At 43.7% G+C, this 17,541-nt stretch overlaps 1 protein-coding gene across 2 annotated transcripts in view; it reads left to right on the top strand.

Annotated features, from left to right (window-relative positions):
- The window catches only part of Cad99C (cadherin-99C), a 98,895-nt gene that overhangs the window by 2,268 nt on the left and 79,086 nt on the right, over positions 1–17,541 (top strand). The window lies entirely within an intron of this gene.

The raw sequence follows: 17,541 nt of genomic DNA on the forward strand, positions 1-17,541 counted from the left end.
ACAAAAATTCTTATGCATTACAATTATGCGCGCGGATATTCTCGCGTGCCCCGAGTTTAAAAGGCATTTTATAATAAAGGTCGAGCGGGCAAGGCCAAGCGGGCCATGATATCTTCATTTCGCGAACTGCAAGAGAGGAAGCTCGCAAGGCGAACGCGGCCGGATTGGTATGCAATGTCCGTAATTTGCAGCACGAGTGTCATTATTATGGCATACACGCGAACGCATTTTGCGCGTGGCACCTTTGGCATTCCCGAAGATCCCTCGCCGTTTTGTCGAAGCTCGTGTAACGATCGTGGAATACGCCTATCTCCGATCGCGATCGCGATAATATTTACCCAGGCAACATAAGTGTTCGAGAGAAGTCTAAAAAGCGCCCTACTTCTTTTTATATGTCTGTTGACACGCGTGTTGTTTGAGTAGCGGAAGAGACGACGCTCGCGACGAGACCTGAGCGACGAGAAAGCGAAGATTTTATGTAAGTTGACAAGTCATCCAGAAACCGCCTCTCGTTCAATCTTCGCCGCAGTGCGGTTTACTAATCGTGACTGGCGAGAAATGTCGATTCCGAGCATAGTGTTTCGCGTTAGCGAGCATTTCGGGAGCAATTACTCGCGGTCGTTGCTTCACGATTGTTACGATGGCTAAGAACGGATGGATATTACAAGCGCGATTATTACATTTCTTTCGTTCCTTTCCACCTCGTTTTCGACGCACGACACGATATATCGAGCGCTTCCGCGCCGTGAAAAGTTAATTCTGCCCTCGCGTAGATCGCGGACTAACGCATTATGCAAACGCGTATGAGTTGCGTGTCTCGATTTATTTTCCACGACGCGCGGATCCAACGGCGGATCGTTGCGTGTTGCTTATCGCTCGAGCCTCGATCCAAATTCATAAGCAGTCATCCGTAATTTACTCTCAATAAGTATACACATTATATACACACCGCATGGCGCGGATCTTCCTTTCCATCTCGATGATATCTGCGCTTGTTAATTTAAATGTATGAAGATTCAGTCTGCAACAGATATGCTGGCTCCCTTCCTCTCTCATTTTTCTAGTCAAAAGGATTATTTCTATTTCTGGACTGTCCGAGGGAGGAAGATTTATTATCTAGTAAAAATTTGTACAATTTTTCAAACGCGCAATAACTTGCTGTCATTATTACGGCAAACATTTATATGCATTTTATCAATTAAAAATATCTTTAATAATAACACAGTTTTTCATATTTCAACTATAATATTTATTTGTGATATTGCAACGTGCAAACGATTTTTTTTTTACTATTATGATTTGATAAAATAAATGAAATGTAATTATGACTTTTTAATAGATACGTTTTTACTCGCGTTTTAAATCACCTTTTACTGTTGGCGGATGTTATTAGGCCGATTTTTCGACCTTAGGGATCGCTTTATAAAGAGACATTGTATCGAGATTTGAGATGTAATCTTTGCGGTACTTTCTGGAGCAAACAGATGATAAGCTCGCCGGGACAATCGCCCGTTCGTGTGGCTCGTGCTGATAGAGTTGCAAAAGCATCGGAGCCTTGACTGCCACTCGCCAAGATTTTTGATGCATTGCTATTTCACGAAGTAGCATGTCGCGGAGTCACGCGAGGAGAGAGGTCGCCGCACTTACAAGGTCTAAGTACCAATAATTCCTTAACTATGTCACGATACGGTGTCTTTTTACAGAGTGATCTCTAAGGTCGAAAAATCGGCAATACGCGCCGGCGAGAGCGCAGTTTGAAGAGCGAATAGAAGGGCGTACGCTGGAGAGCAGTAATTAGATATATTTATTTTGCTGCAGCGTTGAGAGAACATGCGGAGAACAAAATTTATTGGAAAACGTAAAAGATACAGGTTGCTCGGTGCAATATTATACGTTGCAATTGTTATTGGAACAATTACTATTTGAAAATAGCTGACGAGCGCTATCATATTAATTCAATATTATTATTAGCCACGTTAATTATTCGAAATTGTATAGCCGCTCGGTTCTGAGCACAGAACGATCGCAAATATATCATTTGTACACACGAAGACACCATCGTTTTTAAATATTTTCGAGATAAATCATTTCATTCTCGATGTGTCCTCGCATTTATAATGTACGAAACGAAATCTCGTTCCACAGTAAGCGCGCGGCTTATAAGAAATACCGGTTGTAAGTATGATTTAAGCCTACATCGTTCTCTTCGTATCTCGCTCAACGCGCGCTTTGTCTAATACATACGAATCCGTCAGGGAACGCTTGCTCGCAGCGTTGTCGTGCATTTCTTAGCGGCGATCTTAATGCATTGACGTATCGACAGATCGATTCCGGATTATTATCCGTTGGGCGGCAGGGGCGTTTTATTAACACACGCCGCGAGATTACGGTTTTGCGTATGCACGTGCCTAGATAAGCGCGAATCAGTCATGCGTGTCGGATCGGCGCGCAACTCAGGCCCCAGAAGCGAACGCAAATGATAGCTCTGTGAGAGAGCCTACGTGTCTCTGTGGGCGCCGACATTTTCCGCCTCTCCCTTGTCTATCCCGATCGACACACGCGCGGTTTGTTATCCTAATTGCGTCTCGTACGCGATTCCGCGCACACACAGAATCCGATGTGCAACATCCGAGGGACAACATAATCCCTTTCGTTCGCTGCCACGCTCGTTTGCCGGAAAATTGCAAATCGACGAGTTTCAGAGAGAGAGAGAGAGCGCGGTGTTCGCTCGGCGGTGACCGCGCACTCTGCGCGAATTTCCCTCCGTGAACCTTCGGCGACCTTTCCGCGTGTCGTGGGACTGGATACACCGAGTGTAATACCATTCCTAATGTATGCCGTTTCTAATATACTGGTGCCGATCTGCACCAGGAAACTCCAAGCGGGACAGATACGCCCTGACGTAACCCGATCGCGCAATCGCACCTCACTCACAATCGGCTTGCCTCTCGCGCCTTTTTTCTTTTCCTTTCCTTCCCGCGATCCGTACTGCATATTCGGCCGAGAATTGCGAGATCGATCGTGTTTCGCGTCGGCTTGAAAAACACCGAAAGCCTTTTACCCCCCCGGCGTCAGCGGCAAATCGGCAAACGTTTCGCGCGACTTGTTAACCGGATAACTCCGATAAAGTATCGCGTGCCGCATTTTACAATCGTAGATACTAGATAATTGTCGCTTTTGTATCGTTTATTTCAGATAGCTAGATCGTTTTAATAGTACATTTAAAAGAGAATATTAATTTTCAATTTAAATTACAACATTCTGATAAAAATATAAATGAATATCGAAGTATTATTTTTTAAATAAATTTTCAAGCGGATTGTTTTGTCAGAATTTTAATTTCAGACAATTATCGGGATATGGAAATAATTGGAAATAAAAAAATATGAAAGGAAAGATCGATCATTCGATTTTTAAAAAGTCCCGATTGCAATAGCAAATTCTTTTGTGCGGCAAAAAGTTCTGCTTTATGAGATTTATGCTGATTCCCTTCGTACAACGGCAGGGCACATATCTCTTTATCGTCAACGGGAGAATTACCGAAGTAGTGGTAGTAGTTATTAGCGACTCGCTTCAAAATGCCAACGTGACATTCACGCGAAGGAAAGTCCGTACGGGCGAGCGGAGACGCCAGATAGCAGGCGTGAGAGGGCAGGGTAGAAGCAGGTATATCAGCTAAGGAAAAATGACGGATACGAAGCGGTTATGTGCCAGGTCGACCGGTTCTTCTTGTTACTCACTTCCTTCGCGAGACATATACTGGGTGACGATGACAACGCGTTCGTCTACTGCATTAGCGCCGAACTACGTTCCGGCTAAAGCTAAAACGATTCTTGCCTTAATATAAAACTTGGTATAAAACTACGTCGATAATTGAGTGAGCATGCAGAGAAACTAAGATTTTTCTTAATTAAATAATAGAAAGAAATCAACGATGTAAATTTTATCTACGAAATTAATGATTGATGAGTGAAAAAGATCGAAGGACATTGATTTTAAAATATTATATTAATTTTTTAATTAAGCTATATTGGAAAAGAGAATGTTGCGATCACAAGTGCAGTTCTAAATACAGCCGAGAAGCAGTATTTAGCTTTAAAAAGCTACGGAAAATGCAAATTAATTTTGAGCAGTTATTTTAGTTGATAAAAATTCAGATGGAATTGAGTGTATTAATTTAAACAGTACGCTCAGATAATTATTAATATTACCTTGCCTCTATAATTATTAATATACTGTCCGCCCCTATAAATGTCGTAGAGCAAACAGGAAGCTTGCGTAACGGACATTAGATAAGTATTAAATAATCTTCGTCGCCGGCTCCCGCGCGCGATTATTAACAACGGTAGTCGCTTATGAAATTCGCTATAAGTTGCATCGAAGATTGAACTTTGACAGGTACGATAATCGATTCGACTCGTTAATGATAGCGCGATGGTGAAACGACGATTGGTTATTATACAGAAGTTGACGAAACCGAACAATCAAGGCGCTAATAATCACATTAATTCTCGCGTTTCATTTGCATTGGCGTTACACATATTCGAGCACACACGCGAGATTCAAGCACGTCGGATTTTTTTTCTCGACGGTTCCGCAATTTCGATTAATTCATTAAGCTTCGTATGTAGGGTTAATGTACGTAACGAGATAGAGATCTCTAACGAAGCTCTTCTTCCCTTTAATTATAGGATGTGAAACCGTAACAAAGGGCGAATTCTCATGGCGGTTGTAGGCGCGATGCCTGCACGGTCTTTTTTTCCCACGTGTTCCGGCGTATTCTCGCGTGTAAGAAGCCGCGCGACAACGTTCAGAGCAAAGTGCGGAATCGTGATGAACGCGCTCTTGCCATTTCCTGACAGCTTCGCCGTTTGAAATCAATCTAACTGCGAATTGTAGCATTCTGAGTGTTTTGCAACATGCAATCGTATACATTGTGTCATTCACTGCCGAAGCGAGAACGAACAAGATTTTCATTTTTTTACACAATGTTTCGTGGACCTTTGCTCGGAAACTTTGATCAGCATAATTCAATCCCACGCGCAGTATACATTATTCAGTTATATCAGTAAATTGAAGAATTGGTAAAAAAAAAAATCCTTAAAAAACAAAATCTATCTTTTTCTCGAGTTACTTTCTTCGAAGTATTCTCAAAGTTTATATCGAGAAACGTAAAAGTTCCCCCGCGGTGTTTACGTTCTTCTGAATGGTGTTCGAAGTCACTGAACAATTTTTCCTCCGGGACGTGCGTCAGAGAACGTGTGTGAAAAAAAAAACCAGTCGGATCTTCTGCGTGTCATCGTTGTGCAATACTCGAGCGCGCCGGTGAGCTTAGCGCGAGATCTGGTCCCGCTTTCAAGGAATCGTAATTACACGCTTCTCACTCGCTCGTTTCCACTGGCGAGTGATTCAAGAACACGCGTGTCGATCGGCGCGATTCGCCACGCTCCTCGAAATTCCTATGACGCATACGGGATCCGCGTGTCGGCTCGGGATTTCTCTCTTTGAGAGCCGCGTTGCCGACCAATCGGTTCGAAGGCAGGCATCATGTTCGAGCATCACGATTTCTAAGTAGGCAATGATAAATCCCGCCCGGAGCTGCGTTTCACTTACCTCGCCATTATTCCTGCTCGTCGCAACGGTATCGCGGCGGAACATCGCGCATCATCTTTTTTCCCCTCCGCTCTAATTAGGCAATCAGGCAGGTGATAAGTCGTGACATTAGCGCGAGCTCGTTTACGCGCTTTTTTCATTTTCACGCTAATATTCTCACGCTTTTCGCATTTTCACGCTCATTTTCGCGCGCTCTTTCCAACATTCTCTTCCCCGCGGCCGTTGATTTTTATCCACTTATTAATTCTGACTACGACAGGAAACGACAAAAAAAATGCCGTAATATTCTTTCAATTCCACGATTTATGCATACGGTATCGCGACACCGGGTATTCGCGCGCCTTTCTCGGGTCAATGGCGGTAAGGGGGCTAACGTGAACGAATGTACAGTTACGCGAATCGACGGAGGAACGCCGAAGACGAGGACCGGCGAGGAGGAGGAGGAGGAGAAGCGCGTCGCGCAAAAAGGAGGTCACCGGCGACCCGGCCGTCACCGTTATATCGGCGCCCACGGCGGCGAGGCACCTCCGGAGCTCGCCTCGATTTACGACTAGTTTCTCGTAACTTAGCACCGGCACGTGTACCCCGTCCATCCGCACCTCCCGGGCCCTCCGCGGCGTTTCGACGCTACGTTTGACCTCTGAACCCACCTGCTGTTCAGGTTTACGCAGCTGGCCGCGACGTGCAACACCTCCTCTCTCCCCCCCCCCCCCGCGCAACAGGTACATGCATAAACGAGGCATGAATTTAGGACGCCGTCCCCGTCCGGAAAGAAGAACGGCGCATCGCTGAACGCGCGCACCTGTCATCATTCTCGATTCGCTTCCGATGTGTAATCGTACTCTCTTTTTTTTTTTTTTTTTTAATTGTAACTTCTTTCGACGTATCTTTCACGCGGCGCCCGGTTATCTCTCTTATTTCGCCCAGAGAAAAGGATGTAATTGACGCTTTCATTAGCTTCCTTAATTTCTCATGCACGAGTGCTTTGGTAATTTTAAAGACTTTTCTTTGCCACTTCATCTTCCGAGTTCGTGCATAGCGTTGGCATGCGATTAATGCATACGTGCATGCAGGAAGGAGGAAGTCGGTCCGCGGCTAATGCACCTCGCGATAGCTAAATATCCCTGGAATTAAGCTTGCGCGAATTATTTTCGTCTATTATCGACGGTGCCTGATAATCATTTTAACTGCGTTTTATGTCGTGATTTTTACGTCGTCAGAAATGGACAAAAGTAACATTAACAACATTGTTTTGTAAGTATAAACGTATCAAAATTTGCGACGTGCGTTTTCGCCATTGCATTCCCAATTCTAAATCTTGACGCGATTTTATCTTGCATGCGAATTTATCGTTCTTGCATTTTTCTCATCTCGGATCGCCCTTGGAGCGCCGCTCTCTTTTCGAGATAAGTACGTACGCCGTGTCAAAAAGTCATCGCCGTGACCGCGAATGTCGCCAGAACCGCCTACACGCCGCGGGGATCCGGCGCTCCAGGAAGTCCTTCGCGTATTAACACGGAAAACGTGACGACATCCCGCGGATCCGACTTGCATAGGACGCGATCTGAGGGAGCGGCACGTCGCACTCGCCGCGTCCCGCGGCGAGGCAGAATTTGTTTGTGCGGAATTCCCCGTCCGTTTCCGCGTCGTCTGATCGTGTAACGCGCGGCTTGCAGCTAGGGCGGATTTCGCGGTTCGACCTTTTCAACATGCTCGCGCGCAATCCTTCCCGGGCAACGAGCCGCTGTTTATTTTGCCAGTCTGCATTTTCGCTCGCCAAAACGGGGATTGCATATTCGCAGCGTTTGCGCCGCAGGATTTATTACACCAACGATTATTGCATATTGTTATAATTCGTATCATCTACGCAATTGTGTACGCGAAATGGTATAACGTTACGCGAAATACATAATTGAAAGATGGAAATTGTATATAATAACACTGAGACCGCAGTAATCAATAATAATAATGATTGTCGCAACGGAGAAACGCGATGAAAACATAATTATGAAGAAATCGCGTATTTTTATCCGAGAAAGTCTCCGTTTTTCATGCTTGATTTCTTCGACGATAGTTTCCGTTGCGCTTTGCACAATACCATCAGCTGTATTTTCTATGAGCTTTCGATCGGCGACTGCCGCCGAACCGTATGTTAACCGCGATCTATTCTATTTTTAGACATAGCATGTAAATTATTTTTGAATTATTTTCCATTCTCTTCTCTCTCTCTCTCTTTCTCGGGAGGAACATCAGTCCGCGCTTTCTATGCGCATTAATGCGTACTAATGTCGGTGATTAGGAACTCGCGTCAGGCCTGCTCGTCGCGGTCATAAATCAACGTTATAAATCCATACTTGAGGAACGACCGCTGAATGCGTGCACATCCGCGTCGCCGCGCGTATTATCTATCATTCGCTCGCGTTTGTCGCGATTAATTCCTTTTGGAATTGCATAGTTACCGTTTTAAGGCGGGACGAGGTGCGCATTTCCCGAGCACTGCTACATGTCGATACGTTGTCGACACATCGCTTAATATCCGCTGCATTCGAAATTGCACAATAAATGACGCGCGACAACCTTTATTTCCGAATTAAGTTTGGGACAAACGACATGGTTTTTTTTATTTATATTTTATTCTTAATTATTTCAAATCTTTTCTCAGAATCGCTGTCAAAAGTTTTGATTCCAGAAAGCAGTTTTCGAAATCCTTAGATTTTTGCGCGAAAAAACGTCCGGAATTACGTAGCGAATAGAACTGTTTACGTTTGTATTTCCGTAATGCCAGTCCGCAATGGCGGTAAGAACAGATGAGGAACACTGCCTTCGACGGAAGAATAAGACGTATTCCGGCGGAGGCGCGTCTCTAAGTGCGCAAGGAGCGTTTTCCAGGGAGTTACCAGTTTAATCTCTTCTATATAAAGGCGTGTGTGCGCGCCGCTTTTAACCGCGCACCGCCGGTTACCAGCCGACGGACGGCGGCACCGACGAACGGAGCAGGTCGTAGAGCAGGTAGCCAGGTGCACGATACGACGGGGGATAAGAAAGAAGAAGCTACAGGGGAATCGTCCGGCTTGGGGGACGTTAAAAGAAAGAGAGAGAGAGAGAGAGAGAGAGAGAGAGGAGGGACGCGTGAAACGAAGTTGTAGACACGAAATTCCCACCGTAGGAATGCGAGTTCCGTAACGGTCAGGACGTTGACAATCGGATTCCGTGATGGAATAAGCTCCGTCTATTATTGGCCGCTGGATCGGTCGACTTCCGAGATTTTCTTTCACTTCTTCTTCTCGATCGTCGCGATTGAAACACGTAAGAATGTTAAAAATCCGACCGTCAACATCAATGCGGCGGAAATTGCGCGGTTGCCGCTTTCTCCGAAGTCGCAATCGATTGTCCGCCGTCATAAACGTCGGCTTACATCCGAGGATGAGTGGCCGAACTTTCTCTGAATCATGCTGCAGGATGATACTTTTTTCTTTGTTCCAGTCGTAAATTTTTATATTTTTTAATTCATAAAATTTTTTCAGCCTTTAATAACGATTCGTAAATCTTGAGATTTACAAACGTGGTATTGCGGAATATGTTAGCAAACCTTTTCGTTTTATTTATTTTTTTTATTTCTCGCATATTGCTGCCACTATCGCAGCATGCATTTTTTCAGTTATCGCAGCGATCAGTTTGGAGCAAGAAAAATTAAAAGCCGCGAGTCTTAAATTAAATTGAAATAAAATTGAAGTTTGTCATGTGGACATAAATATATACACAGAGATTCTGTGTATTCGATTTTTCACCGTGTATTTCAATGCCGGAATCGGAAGCATCGCGATCCTATCGTTACATCCGGTTTGATCGCGATGCTCTCTTTACCGTGTCAGCACGCCGCTTCTTCCACGGCTACGGAACGCAGCGTATTCCCGCGGAAGAGAAAACCAGGCACCGATGCGTAGTTTCGATTATTCTCAGTGCCGGCAAGCGTATCCTGGACGTACTGTCGGCGGCGGCGGTGGCGTGCGTTATTCTTGAATCGTTCGCGCGCGCGTATCTCGTAATTGCGAAGCTGCAACGCTTCGAAAGGAAGATGGAAACGTTGTTGTTGCGCTGCGCGCCGACTTAACGATCCGATGCCCGTGAGCGTGACTGTAATTAGCGTCTCGATTAGCCGGTTATGTGTGTCGGAATCGACGCCTCGCGACGGGGAGAGATCTTGCGGCAGGAAGTCGAAAAATAAATCAAACTCGTTCTGAATGCTAGGAATGCTACGCGATGCTGATTCCGATCAAATTTGTAACCGCTTATCGCGAACCATCTCGCGATGTGGAATTGTGAGAAAAATCAATGCAGAGAGAATTTCATTTTGTTTTCTCTCAATCTATGTAGAGCGATCTAAAAGTGTCATATTTTAACGGCAGCTTTTTTTAATAAACTAAAAACAATTTTTTCCACTGAAATATCAAGGGAGATAATTATTGTATTACAATTTTTAAAATCCCAATATTAAATCAAAATATTTTTCAATAAAGTAGGCTTTAAATTAATTTAAATTTTTTGTTTAATTTATAAGCCAGCTGGTCAACAATAATAAACCTTTTTATCACAAGAACTTGAATGAATCTGATAGTACTTTTTATGCTGAAATCAAATATGTTTTTAGATTTTCTCTATCAGGCAAAGTTATTAAGTAATGTATCTCAGATTAACATGTCAGAATATGAATTTTAGCTTGCACAATCTTTTTTTGTACTGACTAAGAGTTTATGTCTGCTGTTATTATAAAAATGAGTGTTTAATATCCATTTATTATTCACAATAAAAATCATTACTTGTGTAAAAAATACTAAAAACTTTGAAATTGTAATATGAGAAATAGCTGTCACAGAAAAACTGTGGATGTAGAAACATATCTGATTACATATTTGAATTCAGCGTAAAAATATATATCAAAGACAACATTTAGTTTTCTTGTGAAAAAAATTGTGTTGACCGGTGTAATTAAAGTAAACGAGGAAAACATTAATAATTTCAATTAAATGAGAAAAATATTTCATTGTTTAATTATTTCTGACGCTTAATATCCGGAGGCAAAATAACGAAAACAAAACTCTTTATTTTTAATCATTTATAATTGAGAAATATTTTTGTTCAAATAATTTATCTTGTGGAAATATTTTTTAATTTAAACTGACAAAAAGTTCTGCTTAATTGTCAACTCGTAATTCTTGAAAGCACGACAAGTGGCAAGTGCATAACAAAGGGCTGGAGTTTGTTAAATTATAATTTTACCTTGTTAAATTCGACTTCGCGGAACTCGCTTAGACGAAAGAATTTTATTTCATTAGCATTTTCCGAGTCAACGATCTTTAATGATATCTCGTCTGCTATCCGCGATTAAGATATCCCGACGAGCAGTAAAATATCTTTCTTATCATTTTGCGATCCCATAAACGAGATCACACACACATACACATACATCATTGGTTCGTTCATTAGATGCTCTTTAAACGGCGGGTTATAGCTTGTTCCGTCACGGCGCGTTGATCGTCGCGCGATAGAAATTTATTGCCGGTACTTGAACGCGAATTCTTTTGCACGCGTCAACAAGCAATAAATATCAGAATTAAAAAACAAAAAAATAGGAGAGAAAAAGAAACAGTTGAACAGAGAAATGTGATTAAAGGCGTGCAATTTCCATCAAAGTGATTGTCCGTTTGTCATCTACATTAATTGAAATTACTGAAAAATCAATTCAATTAAATGATTCTGAATCAGAAGTCTCTTTTTATTACGCAGCGGAAGTGACTCGTTAAATCTCTCTTCTTGGTACTTACTGGAATATATTATGTGTACAGCGACAGATGTCTCCATTATGAGACGTCTCGCGAGAAGAAACAACCCTCATTAGAGTGCTTCGGTGCAGAATAAGTCATCGTCGGGGCTGCTTATGGGCTGCGTGGCGCATAAACAGCTATGCAGAGCGGCTCGCGCTCGGCCGCCGTCTATCGTTTGCGATCTCGTTGCCGGTCGTTTCATTCCGCGACGGTACAATGGCACCAGATACATCCGCGTACCTCTCGAAGGTGGGAATAATGGCATTGTTCCTCGCGGTTGAGAAGTGTAATAGCGCGCGCGCGCGTACATGTGCTATGTAGATGCCCATCCCGCATAATCGGCGTATGACACCCACGTTCGCGATCGGATAAAGAAGAACCGGAAAGGGATTGGAGAAAGATGCGCCTGGAGATGCGCGGAATTTATGGCTAAAATGATTGTCGCTGCAAGGGAAAAATTCCTCGCCGGTTTGCGATTTTTATTCAAAATCGGGATCGAAAAAAGTTCTGGAGATTTCTGTTCTCTTTTTCCAGTGTGCCTTTATAAAACTTAATAGATGCACGCATTATCATATTACCGAGATTACGAAACAAAAAATCGTCTCGACGTGACGTTCGCTCGCGAGGAAGAAAAACCAGAACGTTGCGACACTCGTTCAGGCGTCCAAATGTTCCCATCGTTCGCTCCAATTCTCTTCGTCATGCCGGTAATTAACTCTTAATCGGACCGCCGGAGTCTTATGTAAATTCCATCTGCGCAATTAGTTACCGAATTGATAATTACTCACCAAATTGGTTTGTATCATCGCTGACGCAAACATTCTCCCGCTTTACGTTGATCGTTTTTGATGAAATCCTTTCGAAAGTTCGGTCATTTTTATTTTTATTTTTTTTAAATCTAGTTATTATAGATTATAATAATGGAGTAAAATCCTTGTCTCGTTGCGGATATTTCAAAAACTGCGACAAAGTGAGAAATCTATTGTCTTTCTAATATTTTCATAATTCTATGTGAAACAAGTTTCTTTTCACATTAGTTAAATTTAATTAACAGTAATTAACTTTAACTGCGGTTGTACCATTGCTTCACTGTAGCAGACTTCCTTTCGAGGATCGAATCGAGGTTGGGGATAATCGTAATGTGATCTCACGCGTTGGACGTCTTTTTGTTAAAAGTGGTGCGTTGCGCAAACTTCGACCCGGCCCGTGAGACCGGGCGGCACCTGAGGTAAATTAAGAACGATGGGCCGCGGTAATTAAAAGTCAGCCCGCAAATGCGGTAGGTGCAGCGGTTTTTGCGAAACGCCGTCGTAAAATTTCGTCGAACTCTCAGACGCGCACGCATGTGCGTAATGCGAGACGCGTCACCGCATTCGCCCCTCCGCTTAATTATGGCGTGGGCTTTCGCAACGCTCCGCGAGCACTTTTCCCCCCGTAACGAGCAGCGGCGATTAATTATATCGATGTAATTTTAGCAGCGAAGACCGAGCGGATGTTCCCCCGTCGCGCTTCGCCAATTAGCGAAGCGACGAGAAGACCCGCGATGTCCCGCGCAGTCATCGTGCGCCACCCCGGCGATGTACTTCACCATGCTGTGTCGTTCAAACTTAAGTTCGACTTAATTAAGTCGATTTCCACGACGAAACCGACATCGAGCGAGAGATCCGATTATCGCGTGCAACCTTGTTTCACGTCTCATCGTTACTCTCGTGCATACATGCAAAAATTTTACATACGCGCACGCATGCTGTCTGTTTATGCAAATAAAAACTGATATATGCCAAATAATTAATCAATAATTACATTTGTTTTGTTATCATGTTACAATATATTATAATTACTAATTATAAACTCTGAATAATCCGCATATCTTGTGAATGATAAAGTATTGCAACTCAAAAATCGACTAGAGTGGCTTTAAAAAGTTAAGTTCAGAGATTTTTATTTCCACATAAATTTGATTAAACTTTGCAATTTTATTCACTAGGCATTGATTTTTTTAAGCAATTGCTTCATTAATTAATAATTATTTTCTATTTTTCTAGAACAATTTTTGGAAAAAATAATGACTACGCTTAATAGACATTCGAGAACTTTAGATCAAAGATACTCGCAGTCAACAAAGTACGCGCGAAGGATACTTGCGTGGGGGTTCGATTACCGTCCCGGGGCTAAGATTCCGTTCGAGAAAAGCGGAGGGATCCTTGTAGCCGATGTTCTCTCTCATACGAGGAACGATTAACGTCGATCGCATCTCGCGTTTCCAAGAGCGCGTTCGTGCTGGGGAAAGGTTCGAGATTGCGTTATTGCTGCACCGTGCCGCGTGACGGAAACGCAACGTCGAAGTGTAAATTCGTAGCTCGGCGTACGCTTCCACGTTAGCGATAGAGATACAGCTATTGAAACGTCCCCCGAATGCGCCGTATAATTATCGCTCACCGTGCTAACGTAATTATCAGTTAGCACCGTGAGAGGAACGAGCCAATATGAAGACGAGACGCAGCGGCGGATGCGATGGGGAGGGTTGCATGCGGAATGCGGGGCTTATCACGCGGCGATCTAATGAAACGATGGAAATAATGGCCGGGACGGGGCGGCTACGCGAACGATTCAATTTTCCGGCGCGTCCGACTTCCGGCACTATAAAGCATCGCGAGTGCGCGCGGGACGTCCGATTTTAACGCGCGAGTTCATTATCGACGCGGCGATTTATCACCGACCCTTGCGCGCAATCGTGTGTCTTTCACGCGCGGCATTTTACCGCGATCGCCGCGCGATTCGCCGCGAAAACGCGAGATAATTGATTTTCACTTGGAGCGCGAAATTCTCTGAATTCGACGCTACGCGACTGGAATTTCGGAAATGTTAAACGGAGCTGCGGAGTGTACGAGGTGACGTGACGTTCTGCTTGACATTTCGACGTCAATATCGGGAGAAACATGACGATCGAGATTTAGGAGGCTTAACAATAAGTATAATCGACGGCATTGTATCTTGAGGCGAAATGCGTTCTGCGAGTTAAACGCCTTCAGATAGTCGATTATCTTTACGGGTCAGCGAGCAGAACGAGCGTGAAAAAACCGTCTCTCGGCCATAATTGGCCGTGAGTGAACCACGCTGGCGATATAATCGACGTGACGCAACGATGTAACGGGGACACTTAATGATCGCGCCGATACGTCGACGACGTTATTTGTACTTTGCAACCCCGCGTAACCGTGGGCGGCGGAACGAAATGCATCGGTTATCGATGCCGTTATCGGCGCGCGCGATCGCGGCCCCGCGGGGGCCGCGGATGGAAGCGCGCACGGGCGGAAAGAAGGAAACGATTCTATTTCGCGCTTGATTTGTGGACGCACATAAATTAATGCGAATTCAGTAGTCGTCTGTAACGAGCGCGGTAAATCAGCGGGCGGCTGCCGACTTCTATCGGCGGCGACCATCGCGGCGTGAATTCGATGAAGCCACGCCGGATGAGGCCTAATTCCGCCGGTGACTCACGAGCTCCTTGAGGATAAGCACGATTATTCGCGAGTGCCCGGAGCCGGAAGGCTTCATCTTCTCTCCGTCTCTCTCTCTCTCTCTCTTTCTCCGCCACGATAAAATTAACTCGCCTTCGATCTGCTCAGGTTCGATCTAGGTGAGATAAGAAACGGTAAACCATGGATCGTACGTTCATCGACATATAGCGATCGTATCCGCCCGTAATGCGCGTTTGTGTGTGCGTGCCCGTGCAAGGGTAGTGCGCTGATAAATAAATCAACAAGCGTATTCGTGATTCAGCCGATATGCAGTGTACACTTCGATTCACCGTGTGACGTGCAGCGGAGCACGATAATGGTACTCGGTGGAAGCGCTTTTAGCGTACTTCCAAATTCTTTTTTTTTTCCTTTAGATCTTTACCTCTTTCCATCAGCTCTCCGATGATAAAACATAATAAAAGAGAAACTCGCAGAGTTTCCTCGCAGGTATCGCAGATGAACCAAAATATTTTAATTTATTTAAATTTGGTATTTACCTCTCTGTAAAATATTTTAAACTATGTTTGCAACCTTTTAAAAGTTTGAAATTTTCTCTCTAAAATATTTTCATAGAAAATGAGCTGCGATTTCTCTTCTACGAATTATCGTAATTTTGAATGACTGCTGAGTTTTTCAAAGTCTTCGAGCTTTCAAAGTTAAAAGTTATTATAATTAAAAAGATTTTTCTCTTATCTTTAAATTCTCTTATCTTAAAACGTCACTATGCTGCTAATTCTATGATAAAAGACGCTCTGTTGTACTTTTTCGCTCCAGAGATAATTAGAAGACAATTTCTCAGTTTCGGCACAAAGCTGCTTATTCTCTTTTATGATATACAAAAGCCCTGCCTTGAAAGAGATATTAAAAGCGTGACCGGCCTTCTCTATTATTGCATGCATCTGCACTTTACCGGATGGATATGGCCGTTGTGATATTATCTTTTCGGTTCCGGAACATTATTATTTTGCACGGCGCGCTGTTCCACTTTAATCTTTTTTCCTGCACCGAAATGTAGGTTCGAGTGTGAACTCGAAAACATGAATACGACAAATGCAACGTCATGAATGCACGGTTCTGTAGGTCGAAAACAAAAGTGCGATGACACTGCAAGTATCTCGCGTTGCGAGATATTTTCGCTGAGCAAGTACATATATTACTTTCGGGTCACGAGGGCAGGCGAAGTGAATTCTTCTTACGCAATTTGATCAAACTTGACATTTAAATGTCTCGCTAAATTTAAATATGATCTCAGATTTTTGCAATCGCGAGATGAAAGTCGGACATTTATAAAAGTTATAAAATTTTCGCAGAAACGCTCGCGTAGCGTCGTGAAAATTCGCATCACCGTCCATCTTTCATCGTTCGATTAGATTTGCCAGGAGTTGCTCTCAAGTTATTTAAAATCAGACACTAATTTTAGCAGTTTTGAAATGCGTATGTTTCATATTCATTATAACGCTCGTGGTTTTCGTCTCGCAAATTTTACGCGTCAGCAGTCGAGACTTGTTGAAGCGTTTATATAATACCGCAGCGAGTTCTGGTTATGAGCAGATACTATCTCTAGAATAGCGCCACGGCCATTGGGACATGCAAATGGAGCGCTTGCAATCCTCGTGCAAAATTAATTGCGCGTGATGCGGATATGCCGCCTCGAGAGCTCATCTCGTGATCGACTTAGACGTGTGTAGTTGTTGTAATGCGCGCGTTGCGTTTATTTAAAACCTCGCGGAGAAGCCGCGGAAAAGATTCATTTATCCTTCACCCTTATTTTTCTTAAAAAAAAGTTTATTATAAATTATAAATTAATTATTTTGCGCAATACATTTCTTTCTAAAAAATTAATTATAATTTATAATTCGCTTCCACTAACCGAAACCTCGCTAAAAGAAATTGATTATGAAAATTTCTGCAAAAGGATGAATGAACAATAGCCATCGTACTGCGAATATTACGATCAACTAAAATTCGCTCCAAGATTCGCCGTGGTCCAGAGCGAACGCGATAGCTTCGTGCGCGCAGCAAGCAGAACCGCAGGAAATAATACGTTGTAATGTCAGTTCTCTTCGTCCCTGCCAATTATCCCGCCTTTTGTCGTTATGCGGTGTTAGTTAACGCGACTGCAGCAGCGTGGCGAGGCGAGCTGCGTCTGTTACGCGACACGACTGTTATCGTTATCGCTACTCTTCTTTCTCGCGACAACGAGAATCTGTTGTTTTTTTTGCTTTTTTTTTTTAAGACTTTGCAAATCGAGGATCGGCGTCGCCCCGGCAAGCAACGCGCTGTTCATGCGCCGCAGCGATGCCATTAATGTATAGTAGTTGCATATTCCCGATAGGTGAACTCGATCTAATCAGCATAACTAGCCCTCCACGACGCTTTTAACGAGCATCGTAAAATTCCGCTAGCTCTCGCTGTCTCCCTCCTTCGTTCTCCATCCCCTTCCGATCGCTCTCTTACCCAAAGAGATCACCTGGTGCGAGGAATCTGAGAACGCGCTCTTCGATCCGCCTGAAATCTCGCTCCAGACATCTCGTTATCTCTTAAATAGTGCACCGGACACTTATCCGCGCTGGATTCTCGAGCGA

This window comes from Linepithema humile, chromosome 2 (genome assembly GCF_040581485.1).
Source record: "Linepithema humile isolate Giens D197 chromosome 2, Lhum_UNIL_v1.0, whole genome shotgun sequence".
Classification (NCBI taxonomy): Eukaryota; Metazoa; Arthropoda; class Insecta; order Hymenoptera; family Formicidae; genus Linepithema; species Linepithema humile.